Source organism: Ursus americanus, chromosome 23 (assembly GCF_024610735.1).
Source record: "Ursus americanus isolate L20-20 chromosome 23, mUrsAme1.1.p, whole genome shotgun sequence".
Lineage (NCBI taxonomy): Eukaryota > Metazoa > Chordata > Mammalia > Carnivora > Ursidae > Ursus > Ursus americanus.
The window spans coordinates 567,664-585,640 of record NC_142149.1 but is presented as its reverse complement, the minus strand read 5'-3'; the positions used below and the strand labels follow the sequence as shown (position 1 = coordinate 585,640).

At 49.2% G+C, this 17,977-nt stretch overlaps 1 protein-coding gene across 1 annotated transcript in view; it reads left to right on the top strand.

Moving 5' to 3' along the window:
* Window positions 1-15,709, top strand: part of FOXK2 (forkhead box K2) — an 85,342-nt gene extending 69,633 nt beyond the window's left edge. The window contains exon 10 of the transcript XR_015721214.1: window positions 14,062-15,709. The gene's annotated coding sequence lies outside the window, so the exon portion shown is untranslated. The remainder of the gene's footprint in view (window positions 1-14,061) is intronic.
* Window positions 15,710-17,977: the final 2,268 nt, after the last annotated feature.

Sequence of the window (17,977 nt, the reverse complement as noted above, 5' to 3'; positions counted from 1 at the left end):
CACGTGACCGCCCAGCCACCAGAAAGCCGGTGACGTGGGCTGCCGGCGTCCCGCAGCTTGCTGACCCCGGGCAGCAGGGGAAGGAGGAGTACCAAGAAGGGGGGCGCAAGGCCCCCGCCGGAGCTCAGTGAAGCGGCACTTCAGGGCCCAAGGACAGAGCTCTCAGGGGCGCTTCGTTCCTACACTGAGAGACTTTCTCCTTGCAAAAGAAGCAGCATGATTGGCTTTTTTAGATCTGCTGTCCACGCTGTATTAACAGATGCTTGAAATGCGTACAGCCTAATCCCCTTCTCTCAGGCGGCGTCACTCCGGTAATTCATCAGGTTCCCTTGAAGTTAAACGCTGTGCAAACAGAGGTGACAGCTACCCGAGAGGGTAAGCTACCTTTGTCCAGGAAAAAGATGTTGGAGAGAAAGGAAACAATTCACTGATAGGAGGTCTTTCCGTGCAGCAAAAGCACTGCTAACTAGACGTAGGCCCCCATTTAGGGCCACGTTTCATCTGTAAGACGTCGGGGCCCATTGTGAACCTCCCTGCAGTCACCATATGATAAGCTCTGGCCTGAACAGGGAGGTGTAAGAACCGCAGTGCATGGTGACCGACGCTGCCGGCCCCTGGCCGCACTCAGGTTGCTGTGAAAGGCTGCGCTCGACAGACTTACGGCTCACTGCTCCCTCCACGTTTATGTCCACAGCAACACAGCAGACGTTACCCTCTGAGGAGATGGGTGAACCTGTGGGCACAATGTCCTGAGTCTGGAAATGCCGTCCAGAGGACCCCACAGTGTAAGCACGCTCTGCCCGGTCTTCCCAGCGGTTACACTAACAACCCGGAACGCAGTGAAGCAGTTAGCCCAGTTCTCTGAGATGTAAACAGTAGCAGCAGATTGGGGCTGGGGATTAAAACTGCAGGAACAACCAAAATGGTGATGATTTTCCCGTATTTTTCCCTCTTGTATATCCCGGGGAGCCTGCATTCCAGACCTGCATGTGAGAAGCAAACAACAGGGTACCCGAGGGATGCCGCCCTCTCCACTTGGCAGAGCCCTGGGAAGGGTCTGTGGACACGGGCCATCAGGAAGCCGGACACACGGGGTACTCAAAGGAACTGGAAAAGGGGACACCCACATACTCCAAAGAGGCTGTGTGTGGAGGCGAGAATCCCTGATGTTTTCCCTTCCTTGGGGCCGCAACTTTGGCCCCAAGCTGGACCCAGTCATAGTGTGCAGCACCACAGGGAGGCAAAACCTGGACTTTTTCTAGCCAAAGGACCAGGAAAAGGCGGTATCTGGAAAATGAAATACGGGAAGATCCCGTAAAGCCCTTATGAAAACCCTGGGTTCACCCTGAGCTGCATGTGCCTGGAACTGACCTGAGGAAGCAGAGACTGAAGGGAACTACCACAGATTGGCCCCGGTGCTGTACACAGGCACAGACCCGAATAGCACTGCACGGGCTCGGAAAACGACGGATCCCAGACCAAAGCCCACTCGGGGCAGATCGGCACGTGCAGTCTAAGCATAGATTACTTGCTTGCTTTAAAAAAAAAAAAAAAAAAGTCAACATTCTCTAAAGGATTTTAATAAGAGTCAAGAGTGTCTCATAATATTAAAAATGTCCAGAATACAATCCAAAATTACTCACCATATGAAGAGCCAAGAACATCTTTAAATGGAAAAGAAAGTTAACATGTTAATTTAAATGTGTTGGAATACTCAGAAAAAGATGTTAGAGCTTTTATATAAATATGTTTTATTATAACCATACTCCATGAAAGAAGGACAAATGCTCTTGAAATAAACCAAAAGTTATAAACTTAAAGTGAAAAGTACAGAGGATAAACAAAAAAATTTGGAAATAGAAACAAACGGGGCCTTGGGGCCTTGGGGACTTGTGGGACAATATAAAAAAATTTAATGTATGTGTTAATTGGATTCCCAGCAAAAGGAGAAAGATATTGGTGTAAAAAAAATTTTTAACAAGATGATTGAAAATATCCCAAATCTGACAAAAGACAAATGTAAAGATTCACAAAGCTCAGTACACCCCAGAGCTAAAGAGAACCCTGTCAGACCAGCACGGACTAATGAGACCGGAGACTGAATCTGGAAAGCAGCCAAAGAAAAGTGACTCGTTACATACAGAGTAACAACAATGTGAATACCTACAGATTTCTCACCAGAAACCACAGAAGCCATATGACTGGATTGTTTTTAAAGGCTGAAAGTAACCATCCTTATAGAATACTATGTCTACAGAAATACCAGGAATGCAGACGAAATCAATATGCCTAGACAAGGAAAACCGAGTCCTGCACCAGAAGAGCGCTCAGACGGCACGGCTAGAGGAAGTTCTTCAGGCAAAAAGTAAATGGCAGAGAGAAAATGGAACTTCAGGAATGAAGAAGGCGCTCAGCAGAAAATGCAAAGATCTGGGCAAATACACTGTTTCCTCTCAAGTTCTTTAAAAGATGTCTGACTTTGCAATGTAACAATTACTATCTTTCAGGGTTTTCAGTGTATGCAAATGTTATATTGCGAAAATTACAATATAAAGGAGGAAGGCAAAGGTTTACTTATAAGGTCTCTACATTTCACCTGAAGTGGTGAAACATTAATTCTGAAGTAAACTGAAAAGTTACTTTGAATATTGTAATCAGTAGTGCAATCACTAATATTTAACAAAAAGCTAAAAGGTAAATTAAAATGGAATGCTAAAAATGTTTCAAATATTACAAAAGGAGGCAGGGAACATAAAACCAAAGGGAAGGAAAAAATGAACTAAGCAAAAAATATGGCAGAATCATCTATAATGACATTAAATATAAACAGCATAACATGCCAATTAAAAGAGATTGTCAGAAATTTAAAAAAAGTCACATTTTCAAATACATCAAAAAGGCTAAAATACTGGGGTGCCTGGGTGACTCGGTTGAAGTGTCTGCCTTCAGCTCAAGTCATGACATCAGGCTCCCTGCTCAGCCAGGGTGCCTGCTTCTCCCTCTCCCTCTGCCACCCCCCACCACTTGTGTGCACGTGTTGTCAAATAAAATCTTTAAAAAAAAAAAAAAAAGAATAAAATGCCTAGAAATATTAAATTTAACCAAGGAGGTGAAAGAACTGTACTTTGAAAACTATAAAACACTGGGGCACCTGGGTGGCTCAGTCGGTTAAGTGTCTGCCTTTGACTCAGGTCATGATCCTGGGACCCTGGGATTGAGCCCCGCGTTGGGCTCCCTGCTCAGTGGGAGTCTGCTTCTCCCTCTGCCCCTCACCCACCCCTCATCCTGCTCTCATGCTTTCTCACTCTCTAATAAATAAAATCCATAAAAAAATAAAACTTTATTATAAAACACTGATGAAGGAAATTGAAGATGACACCAATAAATGGAAAGATACTCCATGCTCATGGATTGGAAGAACCAATATTGTTAAAATGTCTATACTACTGCCCAAAGCAATCTACAGATTGAGTGCAATCCCTACCAAAATATAAACAGCATTTTCCACAGAACTAGAACAAAATCCTAAAATTTGTATTGTACTACAAAAGACCACAAATAGTCAAAACAATCTTGAGAAAGAACAATAAAGCTGGAGGTACCACAATCCCAGATTTCAGCATTTTCTACAAAGCTATAATAAAACAGAATGGTCCTGGCACAAGAATAGACACACAGACCAATGGGACAGAACAGAGAGCCCAGAAATAAACCTAGTTAAAGGGGGCAAAAATATACAATGGGGAAAAGACAAGAAATGGTGTTGGGAAAACTGGAGCACTTTCTTGTACTGTACACAAAAATAAACTCAAAATGGATTTAAGACCTAAATGTGAAATCTGGAACCATAAAACTAGAAGAAAGCAGGCAGTAACTTCCTGGACATCAGCCACAGCAACATATATATGAATATGTCTCCTCAGGCAAGAAAAACAAAAACGACAGAGACTTCGCCAAAATAAAAACCATCAAGAGAAAGGCAACCTACTGAGCGGGAGAGGTCATTTGCAAATGGTAACTGACAGAGTTACCATCCAGAACGAAGAAAGAGCCTGCACAACCCGACACCAAAAACAGCATGATCAAATATGGACAGAGAACCGGAGGACGTTTCTGCACCGGAGACCCAGGCGGCCAGCACACGCGGAAACGTTACAGGCTTGCTTTTCCTTCGGCGTCCGCAGTTCTCGTCACGCGGCGTCAAAGAACGAAGAGGCAGACGGGATGAGGGGGGCAGCGGAGCGTGCTGAGCGCTGGTGCAAAGCTGCCGAGGACGGAGGGGACCCGAGAGGGCTGCGGCCGGAGCTTCTCACTCGAAGGGTTTTTAGCGGCTTGCTGACAGGGCTGTTTTACTCTTATTAGCATTCCATGGGCCTGTCACCCAATCAAGTACTTGTCCACCCGAGTGGGGAGGGGTGGAGGGCCCCTTCCGGGTGGTGTAAAATCCTTTCTACCGTGGCTCCCTCTTAGGCTGGGGCCCGTGTCCACGCCTGCCTGTCTTCTGACGACCCTTCGTCGGGAAGATGCTCACCACTCCTCATCGGGGAGATGCAGATCAGCCACACTGAGATGGCCGCACACCTGCCAGAATGGCTGTTACCAAAAAGACGAGGAGTAACAAGTGTTGGCCAGGATGTGGCGAAAAGGGGACTTTCATGCACCGTTGGTGGGCATATAAAGTGCAGCCGCTGTGGGAAATGGTAGGGAGGTTCCCCAAGACCATATGATCCAGTAATTCCACTCCTGGTTATTTACCCAAAGAAAACCAAAGTACCACCGCAGAACGGTGTGCGTACCTTCTGTTCGTTACAGTAGCCAAGACACGGACGCAGCCCGAGCGTCCGTCAGCTGGAGAATGGATAAAGATGTGGCATGGAGACCTAAAGGGAATACCACTCGGCCATGAAAAAGGAGAGCTTGCCATTTCCGACAACATGGATGCCCCAGGGGGTGTTAAGTTAAATGAAGTGAGAGAAAGAGAAACACCGTATGATTTCACTCATCGATGGAACCTAAGAAAACAAATGAACAAAGCAGAAACAGACCCATAAATACAGAGGACAAACGGGTGGTTGCCAGAGGGGTGGGGGTGGGGGGTGAAACAGGTGACGGGGATTAAGGAGCACAAACTCCGTTATAAACACATGAAGATGAACAGGGGAGCACCGGGAACACGGTCGACAACGCGCTAGTGGAGTGACAGATGGCACCTACCCGCGGGGAGTGCTGAGTGACGTCCAGCGCTGCTGAGTCGCTACGTCGTCCACCTGAAATAACGTCACCTTGTGTGTCGCTACACTTCAGTAATAAATGTTTTAATTAAACAAGAGATTGTCAGACTGGATCAAAAAGAAGGCCCAACTTACTTTAAATGACAGGGATAGGTTAAAAGTCAAAGGGTGGGAAAGGTACATTATGCAAACGCATCAGAAGAAAGTGGGAGTGATGCATTAATGCCAAACACAGCAGAACTCAGCATACGGAAGATGACCAGGTGAAAACAAGGACACCACATGACGCAGGGTCAGCTCCCCAAGACACACTTAACATCCCTAAGGTTTAGGCTCTAACAAGAGCCTCAAAATAAAGGAAGAAGGACTTTGGTTTTACTCTCCACAGGTAAGGAGCTTGGACGTTGCCACTCGGTCCTAACAAGGAAACAGCCGAATACTCTGAAAAACCAGAGGCCTTTCTTGGATCTGCAGGGAGGAGGGGCCCGGGGGCCACCTGCTTCCCCAAGACCAGAGAGACAGATGGCAGATGCAGGGAGTGGCGGCTTACCTGCGCACAGACCCCTGCAGAAACCGTCACAGGGAACCGGCGCCCGGCTGGGAAGACCCTACCTTGGGCTGACGAACTGCCGGAGGCTCTGTGTGGACGGGGCTTCACCGGCAGGAGCTCGATCAGGTTCCCACCGGAAATACTGAAGAAGCAAGGGGAGGGAGAACGGCTATTCTGAAATCCAGCAAAGCAGCTTCAAACAGGCCCTCAGGGAACACCAGCTCCCGGGGCCTAACCTGCTAGAGTGTTCTCCGCCTCACTGCCTTGGGGGAAGGGAAACGCCCAACTCCAGCCCACCTTAGCCTTCACCCCGCCTCGGGAGAGAATGCTGACTGAGCCCTGACGCCCTGACCCCGGGAGAACAGACCACCCCCCACCCCCCGCCCCAAATGCATCACTAAAGGCCTCCTTACAGCAGTTCCTTTAGACGGTACAGCCGCTCTAGCTGTCCAGGAAAAAACAAGTCATAACTAAAAGGAAAAACACAATTTGAAGACAGAGCTGCACCAGAACCAGCAGGGCAGGGATGTTGCTGTTCCCAGACTGGGGACAGAAAACCACCATGATTATTACTATGCCAGGGGCTCCGATGGATAGAGGAGACAGCATCCAGGAGTAGAGGGGCAAGGTACGGAGAGACGGGAGTCCTAACAACGAAACAGAAAGGTTGGTGCTCAGACAACACTAACGCAAATGAATGTTTTGATGGGCTTATCACTAGAGTGGACGTAGCCAAGGAAAGAGTCTTTGCACTTCAGGAAATATCAGCAGAAACTTCCAAAACTGAAAACAGAACAAAGACTGAAAAAAACAAATCCAGAGCAGAATACCCAAGGACTGTGGGACACGTACACATCGTGTACGTCCTTGTGAGGGGCACACCAGGAGGGATTCTGGAGCTCTTCAAAGGGACAGAGGAACTATTTGAAACGATGTTGGAGAATTTCCCCCAAATTAATGTCAGACATGAAACCACAGGTCCAGAAGTTGAGGGAACAAGCCCAAAGACCCCTACACCTGGGCATATCATTTTCAAAGGAGGGCAACCCAGAGAAAACAGTAACGACTATGGTGGATATTAATCGAACCATATCACTAGTCACTTCCAAGGTCAGTGATTTAAATGTAAAGTAAAAGACAGACTGTCAAAAGTGAGTCAAAAAACAAGCCCCTACTGTGTATTGTCTATAAAACCCACTTTAAATATAAAGACACACACAGATTAAAGAAATGGTTGGAGAAAAAAATACCATCCTCACACTGCTCAAAAGAACATAAGAACAGTTACATTCTCTCCAGACAGAGCCGACTAGAAACCAGGGAGTCATCACAGCTAAAGGAAGGTGCTGAGTACTGATAAAGGGGCCGGTTCTCCGCGACAGCGCAGATGAAGCAAACCCCAAGAGAACAACAAATCCATATTACATTTAGGTCCCTCAACACCGGGGGCGCCCACCTGGCTCCATTAGTGGAGTGTTCAACTCTTGATCTCAGGGTTGTGAGTTCAAGCCCCACGCTGGGTGTAGAGATTGCTTAAAAACAGAACTAAAAAGAGGAGCCCGGGTGGCTCAGTCGGTGAAGCTTCTGACTCTTGATTTCAGCTCAGGTCATGTCAGGGTCATGAGACTGAACCCTGAGTCGAGTTCTGCAATGAGTGTGGCGCCTGCTTAAGATTCTCTCTCTCCCTCTCCCTCTGCTCACCCCCCCATACTGCTCATGCACTCTCTCTCAAAAACAAAAATATAAGATACATCAAGACTGATCTCCAGGCAGTCGATCAAACAAGCAGAAGGTCGGCAAGGACGCAGGGTCTCTGAGCAGCAGCATCCACCAGTCTGGTCTCAGGGTCACCAACAGGGCTCCGCCTGGCAGAACACTTTCTTCCCAAGTGTACACGGAACATTCACCAGTACAGACCAAGTCCTGGGTCACAGAACAAACACTGTGAGCTTGAAAGAATTAAAATCACGTACAATATGTTCTCTGGCAGGTAAATAAACTAGAAATCAATAGCAAATGCAAGTTTTAAAACCTCAAATATTTGGAAATTAGAAAACGTACTTTGGAATAATCCATGATGCAAAGAGGAAGTCTCAAGGGGAACTAGAAAATTAAAGAATTTGAAAATGAAAATACATCAAATCTGTGAAATGCAGCTGAAATAGTGTGTTTTGTTTTTTAAGTAGGCTCACGCCCAGTGTGGAGCCCAACGGAGGGCTTGAACTCAGGACCCTGAGATCAAGACTTGAGCTGAGATCAAGTTGGACCCTTAACCGCCTAAGCCACCCAGGCGCCTCTGAAGTAGTATTAGGTTGTGACCCCAGGGTCATGAGATCAAACCCCCATCAGGCTCTGTGCTCAGCATGGACTCTGCTTGAGATGCTTTCTCCGTCTGCCGTTCCCACTGTGTGGCTCTTTCTCTAAAATAAATAATTTTTTAAAAATCTCATTGGATCCAGGAATTTAAGGAAATCTCTGACAAAACATCAGCTGAACACAAACTAAAGGAACAGACTTCGGTGACCACAGAAGACGAGAAACATAGTCTTTGCAAAAACAGTTTGGAAAAGTCATCAAGTAAATGGGCAACTACAGCCTTCCTGGAGCAACAGCAGTCCTTGGGGAGTGGAGAGGGTCTGCTCTCCAGGGTTACCGTCCTGCGATATTCAAGACGTGCGGCTGTCGGCAAAACACCACGCAGCACAGAAAGGAACAGGAAACTGTGGGCCATTCACGGGGGGAAAACTGAAAATTGACAGACCATCTGTGAAGAAGCCCAGAAATTGGACTTCCTAGAAAAAAGACTTTATTTTTTTCTAAATGTTTTATTTATTTGACAGAGAAAGCGAGAGAGCATAAGCAGGGGCAGCAGCAGGCAGAGGCGGAGGGAGAAGCGGGCTCTCCACCAAGCAGGGAGCCCGATGCGGGACTCGATCCCAGGACCCTGGGATCATGACCTGAGCCGAAGGCAGACGCTTTACCATGTGAGCCACCCAGGCGCCCCTAGACAAAAGACGTTAAATTAATTGTCTTAAATATGCTCAAAGAGCAGACAGAAATCATGGACAAAGAACTAAAAGAAATCAGAAAAGTGTATGAACAAGTAGGGAAACCAAAAAAGAGAAATTATGAAAAGGAACCAAATAGAAATTCTGGAGCTGAAGAGTTCAGTGGCTGAAATAAACATTTCATGTTAGGTGTCCAAAAGCAGATTTTGGGCAGGCAGCAAAAAGAATGAGTGAACTCAAAGATGGGTAATTAAAATAACCTAATCTAAGGGGGGGAGAGAAGAAAGAAAGAAAAAGAAGGAGAGAGAGAAACAGAGAGAGAGAGAGAGAAAGGAAAAGGGAGGGGAGGGGAGGGGAGGAAGGAATGGACGCACGGGGACACCCTCCAGTGCGGTTACACATACCGTTAGAATCCCAGAGGGAGAACAGGGAGAAAGGGCAGGGAAATCTATGAAGAAATTGAGGTTGAAAACTCCCCAAGTTTGGTGTACAATGGCCAAGAAGCTCAACAAAATTCAAGCAGGAAAAATTCAGAGGCCCGCAGCCTACATCATACTAAATGGTAGCAGACTGAAAGCTCTTCCTACAAGATGAAGAAAGAGACAGGAATACCTGCTCGCAACACTGCTGTTCAACAGTGCTCTGGAGCTTCCAGCCAGAGCAACTAAGCACGAAAAATAGAAGGCATCTAACCTGGAAAGGAAGAAGTGACACTATCTCTATTTGCAGATGACATGATTATGCAGATAGAAAATCCCATGGAATCCACACACAAAAAACCTACTAGAGCAAAGAAACAAATGCAGGAAGGACGCAGAGTACGAGGCCGAGACACAGAGACCAGCTGTACTTCCACGCACCAGCAGCGAACAATCCGAAAGAAAATTAAGAAAACAATTCCATTTATCAGAGCATTAAAAGAATAAAATCCCTAGGAGTAAGTTTAACCAAGGAGGTAGAGTAGATTCAACTACAAGCCACCGCTGAAAGCCGTTATAAAGACCTGAATAAATGGAGCGCCCTCCTGTGTTCCCGGGTAGGGACGCAGACTGTTAAGATGGCAGTCCTTCCTGAAGCAATGCAGAGATCCCATCCAGTCCCTCTCACTAAGGCCGGTGGCCTTTTGAAGAAATAGAAAAACCAATCCTCAAATTCATAAGGATAGAAGGGGCCCTAAATAGCTACAACAATGTTGAAAAAGAAGAAGAAAAAAAGCTGGAGAACTGATACTTCCTAATTTCAAAACTCGCTGCAAAGTTACGGTAAGCGAAGCCGTGTGGTTTCGCCATAAGGGTGGACACGTCAGCCAAGGGAAAAGAACAGAGTCCAGAAATCAATCCCAGCAACTATGGCCAATGGGTTTTCAACAAGGGTGCCAAGAACATTCAAGAAGAGAGGACAGCATCTTCAACAAATGAATAACCAGGGCGCCTGGACGGCTCAGTCGTTAATCATCTGCCTTCGGCTCAGGTCATGATCCTGGGGTCCTGGGATTGAGCCCCGCGTGGGGCTCCCTGCTCAGCGGGGAGCCTGCTTCTCCCTTTCCCCTCTCCCCCTCCCTGCCTGCTCATGTGTACTTTCTCTCAAATAAATAAATAAATCTAAAAAAAAAAAAAAACCCAAACAAATGAATAACCATATGCAAAAGAACGAAGCTGGAACCTAACCCCATTTCATATACAAAAATTAATTCAAAATGGATCAATGACCCAACTACCAGAGCTAAAACTATAAAACTATTAGAAGAGAAAATATAGGGATAAACATTCATGACCTCAGATTTGGCAACAGATTCTTAGGTTTCACACCTGAAGTATGAGCAACAAAAGAAAAAATCAATTAAGCTTCATAAAAACAATAAAACTTTTATATATCAAAGAATATTATCAAGAATGTGAAAAAACAGCCTACAGAATGGGAGAAAATATTTACAAATCATGTATCTGATAAAGGTCTAGAATTCAGAATATTTAAGCGCTCTTACAACTCCACAAAAAGTCGGCCCAATTAAAAAATGCACCAATGAGGGGCGCCTGGGGGGCTCAGCCGTTAAGCGTCTGCCTTCGGCTCAGGGTGTGATCCCGGTGTTATGGGATCGAGCCCCACATCAGGCTCCTCCGCTGGGAGCCTGCTTCTTCCTCTCCCACTCCCCCTGCTTGTGTTCCCTCTCTCGCTGGCTGTGTCTCTCTCTGTCGAATAAATAGATAAAATCTTAAAAAAAAAAAAAATGCACCCATGAGTCCTGACCCTGTTACAACACGGACGGCCTTGGAGACACAGGCAGGAGGGGCACATGGAGGGAAACAGTGTGTGACTCTCCTCACGTGGGTCCCGGGAGCAGGCAGACCCCCAGACACAGAAGGTGAGACGGGCTACCAAGGGCTGAGGGGAGGCAGAAATGGGAACTTTTTGCTGAACGGGCACAGTTTTAGTTCTGGAGATGGGGGGCGGTGACTGCGGGGTGAATGGTGAATGTATTTAAGGCCACTGAATGGTACGCAAAAATGGTTAAAATGGTAAATTTTGCTCTGTATACTTTGCCACAATAAAAACAGTTGCGCAAAGGACTAGGATGGACGTTTCTTCACAGGTAAAGGGGCGACCCACAGGCACGTGGAAGACGCTCCACACCGCCGACCGTTAGGGAAATTCCAACCGCTGCACACCCGCCAGGACGGCTTTCATGTAGCAAATGGAAAACGTGACGCGCCGGCGAGTCTGTGGAGAAACGGGCGGCGGCGCCCTGCTGGTGGGGATGTGAGGCGGCGCAGCTGCCGTGGAGAAGGTGGCAGGGTGACCGAGCAATCGCAGTCTGGGGTCTGAACCCAGGCAAACCGGGAACACGCGTCCTCACAGAAGCCTGCACAGCAGCGCTCGCGGCCGCACGTCCCAAGAGCCAACCGTGGAAACAACGCAGACGGCCGCCGGGGGTGAGCGACAAGCCAACGTGGTCGTCTCGCACGGGCCGCCCGTCCGCAGTCTGCGACGCCAGACGGGAGGCCCGGGAGACACGGTTTTACAGGGTAGACCCACGACGGGCGGACCAGAGGTTCCGAGAGACCGGGGGACGCGGGGCGGCAGTGAGCGGTCTGTGGGTGTGAGGTGTTTTGGGGGTAACGCAATCCTGAAAGCAGAGACGGACGGTGGCCGCTGACTTGTCCACCCCGTGGTGGGGGTTTCAGCTCGGTAACAATACAGACGACGAGAGGCCCACACGACGTCACCGAGTTCCGCCAAACATGGAAGAGAAAGGCTTCTCTGCGGCCTTAGACGAGCCCGTCAGGGGACCCGCAGAGCAGCACTGCCTTCTGGGAACGCGGCCCTCTGTACGGCTGACCCTTGTGACCCCACAGTCTCCCCCGACGACTTACCCTGAAGAAATGACAAGTACGCTCACCCAGAGCCTCTGCCTGAACCGGGACAGCCGCGCTGCTCACGACCTGGAAGCGTGACCTCTGCAGGGGGCGGAGCAGCAAACCACGGACACTTTCCCAGCCAAAGCCACCAACTCTGGGGACACACAGGGCGCGAGCTGGACAAGGCCGCCTCGGAGGGCTGTGTACACCGTGTGGCGTGGTGAACTGCGTCCCCCGAAACACGTGGAAGCCCCGCCCCCGGTGCCTGTGAACGTGGCCTCGCTTGGAGGCAGGGTCTCCACAGGTGGGACACCAGCATCCCCGTGAGAGGAGTGCAGCCGGCGTGCACAGGGGAGACAGCCCTGGACAACAGCGGCCCCAGCCCCTCCCGGCCAAGGATGCTGGCCCCGCTGACACCGACTCCAGCCTCCACAACTGTAAAAGAGTAACTTTCTGTTCTTTTAAGCACTCTTGTGGCCACAGCAGCCACAGGAAACTCACGTTCTGTAAGATTTCTGAAAAAGTCAGAAGTCTAGAAAGTCAGTGGTTGCTGGGAGCTGGGGGTGCAGGTGGCGGGAAGGGACAGTGCGCAGCAGGGCCTCTGCGGGATGAGGGGACGTCCGTGTCCCACCTGTGGGGGTGGCATCTGTCAAAACTCACAAAACTGTGCACGTCCCCAAACGTGCAGGATAGCCAAATTTTTAAATGAATTAAAAAGCTAAAACCACGAGTTGGTTAGGGAAGATGCGTGTATCCTGGTGGCAGCACTGGCCTGGACATGAGGTTGGGGCCAGGGCTTCGGACGGCTGGGGTCGTTCTGGAAGGTGAAGACAAAGGGCTTCCTCCACGCCATGAGCCCGTGCTGGCTCTTCCCACTGCGCCTTTCCCTGGAGATCCTGCAGTAAAACAAACAGTGTTTACATTGTGGATGAACTTGGAAACACACCACTGAGAGCGAGCAGCGGCCGCCAGTCACACATGGTGACTCCCTGTCTGGGAAATGTCCAGAACAGGCAAGTCCTCAGGGCTGGGGAGGGAGCGGCGGGGACGACTCACGGGCACAAGGCCTCTGTTCTGGGGGGAGGAAGACGCCCTGGATCTAGGTAGAGGGAACGGCTGCGCGCAGTGTGAATGCACTGAAGGCCACGAGTTGTACTCTTTAAAATGGTTAAAATGGTCAATTTTATGTGTATTTTACCAAAAATAAAAAAAACAAAAGTTTCACCTGGAAGAAGGTGGGGTAGAATAGGATTTACGTATTGAGCTAGAGGCCTGTAGGGCAAGTCCCAGCGAGGGCTGGGGCTGCAGCGCGTGGCTTCCTCTGTGAAGGGCGGCGCCCACCAACGGCCCCTGCAGACTCTGGTGAGAGATGGAGACGCACGCACCCCAGCCTCCAGCCTCCAGCGTTGAGACGCACCTGGCGGGAACCCCCTCCCTTCACCTCCTCTGCCAGGCGCGTTCCCCGAGCGCCAGGCACCGCTGCAGCGGCGCTCAGACACACCCAGACTGTGACACCATCGTGGAAGAGTGGCCCTCCGTGGGGCGTCCGTGTCTCACTTCCACCACAGCCACAGCGGCAGCTCCAGAAACACCTTGTTCTGTGGACGCCAAGGACGTTATATTCAAATGTCAACACGGCCACAATTTCGTTAGAGTTTTCCCCACCTCTCCCCACCCCCCAAAGCAGACTGGGGGGCTGCCTGATGTCCTCTCGAATCACGGGGTTGACCGTCTGGTGGGGTGGGACGAAGTGGTCTCTGTGAGGCTACAGGGCTCTGGCGGACTTCAGCCTCCAGGTGCTGGAGTCCTTGAGGGCTGTCCGCTGGGATACACACACTGACCTTCAAAAGACAGCACCATGTTGAACAGCAAACAGTGATTTTTTTTTTAAAACATTTTATTTATTCATTTGACAGGGAGAGAGCAAGAGCACAAGCAAGGGGAGCAGCAGACCCTCCGCCGAGCAGGGAGCCCATCGTGGGGCTCAATCCCACAACTCTGAGATCACGACCTGAGCCAAAAGGAGACACTTCACCGACTGAGCCTCCCAGGCGCCCCAGAAACAGTGGTTTTAACACAGAGTAAGAGAAGACCATTCTATTCTTAGACAACTCACTTTTGGTCTCAATTCTGAGAACAGAAATCTTGTACATTCTTATATCCAAATAAATGAGTTAGTGTAACTGGCATAACAGGGTAAGATGACCTACACCGTCGTGGGCTCCTGTCTGCTGGGCTGGAGCGATCTGAGGGGCAGATCCAGTGGACACTGAAAGGACAGGCCATGGTCAGCACCAAAGCTGACAGCTAGACATGTCAGCCCCTCTTGTGTTTAAACAGGCAGGAAATACAGTCATCTCCTGGGGTCACCGTCTCTTTGAAGGTCACCAAGACACCATCTTCCGCGGTATCTGGCCAAACCCTCGACTGTCATGACCTCCACCTGCCCATGAGAGGCTCTGAGATAAGTCGTCTCATCAGCTCACATACCCCGAAGGCCAAAACTGACCACCATAAAGATCCTGCTTGGACGCCAGAACTTCAGCTGGGGCCAGGGTGAACACGTGAAGATGCCGCGGCCGGCGGCCGGTGCGATGGCGGGCCTTCGAGTGGGCAGAGCTCGGAGAACATCCCGCCTCACTAGCTGTTGCCCCGCCCCTTGAGCACACTTTTGCTTTGGCCAGAATCCAGTGTACATTTATGTTTTGGTAGCTGCTGCATAAAGCAAATGGTTTTAAAACCAAACCACAAAATTACTAACCAGGAATCCACAATACCAAAATGTGGCAAGGACAACGTAACGAAAATTAAGTTACATTCGAGTATCTCGTACACACAGTAAGTCTTTAACTCTGAGCAAGCTGAATTCAGTAGTAACAGTAACTGAATAATAATAACGGGGATAACATCCTCGACCAAGTCGAGTGGGGTTTATCTCACGACTGCAAACTTACTCGAACTATCGGAAACCAATGTGACTCACATAAGCAGAATAAAAGATAAACAACGTGATCACTTGAAGAGGCAGAAAGACCACCTGACAAAATCACACACCCACTCCCAGAGGCGTGAACCCGCGTGAGTGCCTTGGGGCTCCCCGCTCCCCTCCGCCCTGCCCCCTGCTAATGGGGGACTGCGCGTGCAGTATGGTTTCAGCATGATTAAATGCTTCAAACAAGAAAAAAAATCTGTCTTCTCAGAGAAGCATAACGGAATACACGGTATCTATAGTGGACCATTTGGGATGCCGAGGACACAACCAAGAAGCGCTGGACACGCAAGACGTATCAATGGCACTCCTACTCAGAATACAAGAAGAACGTGTTAGAATCACAAAGGATGTCAACATCTGCACTATAAATATGTATAAGAGTGTAAAAAAATGCTCCAATGAGCAAATAAGGTTTGCTAAGAATCAGAAACTAATTTTAGAATGGATGAATACATCTGAAATGAAAAAGACATGGTTACGGGCCTTAAAGCAGAATGGACAGTGACAGGTCATTAGTAGTGACAGCCAATGATAGATAAGAATTACCCTATTAAAAAAAAAAAAAGGAAAAACTACTTAAAAAATACATGAACAGGCCTAATGGCCAGTGAGTGGGACAACAGAAGAGGGGTTACAGAGGTGTACTAATTCCCAAAAGGAGAGACAATAGCAGAATTATTTGAGGAAACAGGGCTGAAATTTTCACAAATTTGATGAAAGCCATAAATTTCCAGATTCAAGAAGTTCAACAGGTCCCATGCATGATAAATATAAAAACCACATGGTAGAAATACACGTTTCCCAAGTTGTAATTTTGTAAAATAGCATTTTGAAACCAAGCAGAACACAGGAAGGACACAAGAAAAACTCGGCTTCTTCCCACGCAAGCCAGTGTACTGTCACTTACGGGTAATCAGGTACGAGCGCGAGTGCGTTCATGGTGCCACCGTATGAGATGTTGGCACGTTAGGGCTGGAGACAAAGTCCCGATTAAATCCGGACACATTCTGTCCCTCAGCACTTGAGAATCATTGTAATTCCACCAAAATGCTTTTACTTTACGCTATTATTCCGGATACTTTAAAGTCCATTTGGAAGAAAAAATGCTTCCGATCGGCAGAGCCACAAAACCAGAACTCTGTTCTCCGTTAAGTAGTATTCTAAGTCAACGGATCAACTGATAAATGGCATTCCAATAGGGCACCTGTGTGATTTTTCTTCCAAACCAGAACACTTTAAAGAGTCGAGAGGACTGTGCTGTCAGCCAGGCTGCGGAGAAGCACGGCAGGATCAGGGTCGCCCGAGGTGTGAGCCTCAGTGTGTGTGCTGCAGGGAGACCCGACCCTCGCCTCCTTACGTGCTTGGGAATCACTTTCAGGGAATGAGCTGTGGAAACAAAGCCCATGGACGGGGCCCCACGAAAAGGGCTGCTCCTTTTAATCATGAACCAGTACCAGAAACCGTAAATATTCAAGATACAGACTCAGCCAAGCAGAGACCTTCAGACTGAAATAAACACCACGTAGAAAAAAGGACATGGGGTAATTCTTGAAAGAGCCCTTACAAACAGAACAGACAAAACAGACCAACAGAGAAACAAGGAAAGACCTGAATAAGCCGTCTACAGGCTAAATGCAGACGGCCGGCAAAGGTTCCAAAATGTTCCACCTGCCAAGACCGGGGACCTTTTTCCTCCACCAAAGATGACAACGACTGTGCTCGGAGCCCGGTCCCGGTGACGCTCTGAGGAGGCCAGTGCTGGGCAGAGACACCGACAATCACAGCAGCGAGGGTGGCAGACGTGTTTGACAAGTGTGCAAACGTGTGCACAAGAATTACCGTTTCCTAAAGGTTTATAATAGCAAAAAATACAAATTAGCATCTTTGGGCAAGTGAAGTATGTCCCGACATGTTCATGAGTTTTAAAAAGGTGAAGAACAGTACTGCTGAAAATTAACCACCTCACCCCGGGAGGCAGAGGCTTTCCAGGAGTGGCTTCTCCGGACGTGCAGCTCGGGGTGGTTCTGCTGCCGACCTCCGACTCTCCCGTCTGCTCTTTCCTACTTCACGGCTTGGTCAGCTTTGACTCTGAGCATTCTCTGATCCATTTTGAGGATCAACATCGTGCTACAAGTTCCCAAAGTGTTGTCGTCGATCCGATGCCTGTTACAAAAAGAACGGAAGGCAGGTCGGCGGCTCCGGCATCCAGAAGCTTGGTAGAGATGTTTGGTCACAGGAGCTGCAGAGGACAGGTGACGTCTGGTGGCAGAGCGGGGCGTGGGCTCCTGGTACTCCGGGATCACCTGCAGGCCTAGAGGGGCCGAGGGCTTCTGAGAAGGATGCGCCCCGACTAACGGGACGGCCGAACCTGGAAGGTGAGGAGGTTGCAGGGCGCTGAGGCAACTCTGCTCCCCCTCGTGGCGTGGAACGAAGGGCAGGTGAGAAGGGCTGGAGGAAGCCTCCCGTCTGAGCGAGAACCTACAGCACAGCCCAGGGAGCGGTGCCATCCCAGGCGGTACCTGGATGTTTTTTACACCGACACCTGGTGCCCAACCCAGCCACCAAGTGGGGGCCCTTGTATGTCTGTGTCCTTTTGATGCCCATGCTCCGGGCCAGCAGGACTCAGCCAAGAGAGGAGACGGAGGCCGAGGCTCCGGCTTCCAGCAACCCCCTCTCCACACAGAGCTTCGAATCAACGGTTATCAGTGTGGAGAACAGGGTTTGGCTCTGCTCTACGTGAGCCCTCAGAAGGTCCGCCAGACAGCGCACCCGTGCCGGGGACACTGCTCCTCCCCACACCTCCCTGGAGGGGTCAATCGAGGTCACGAGCACGGGCCTGG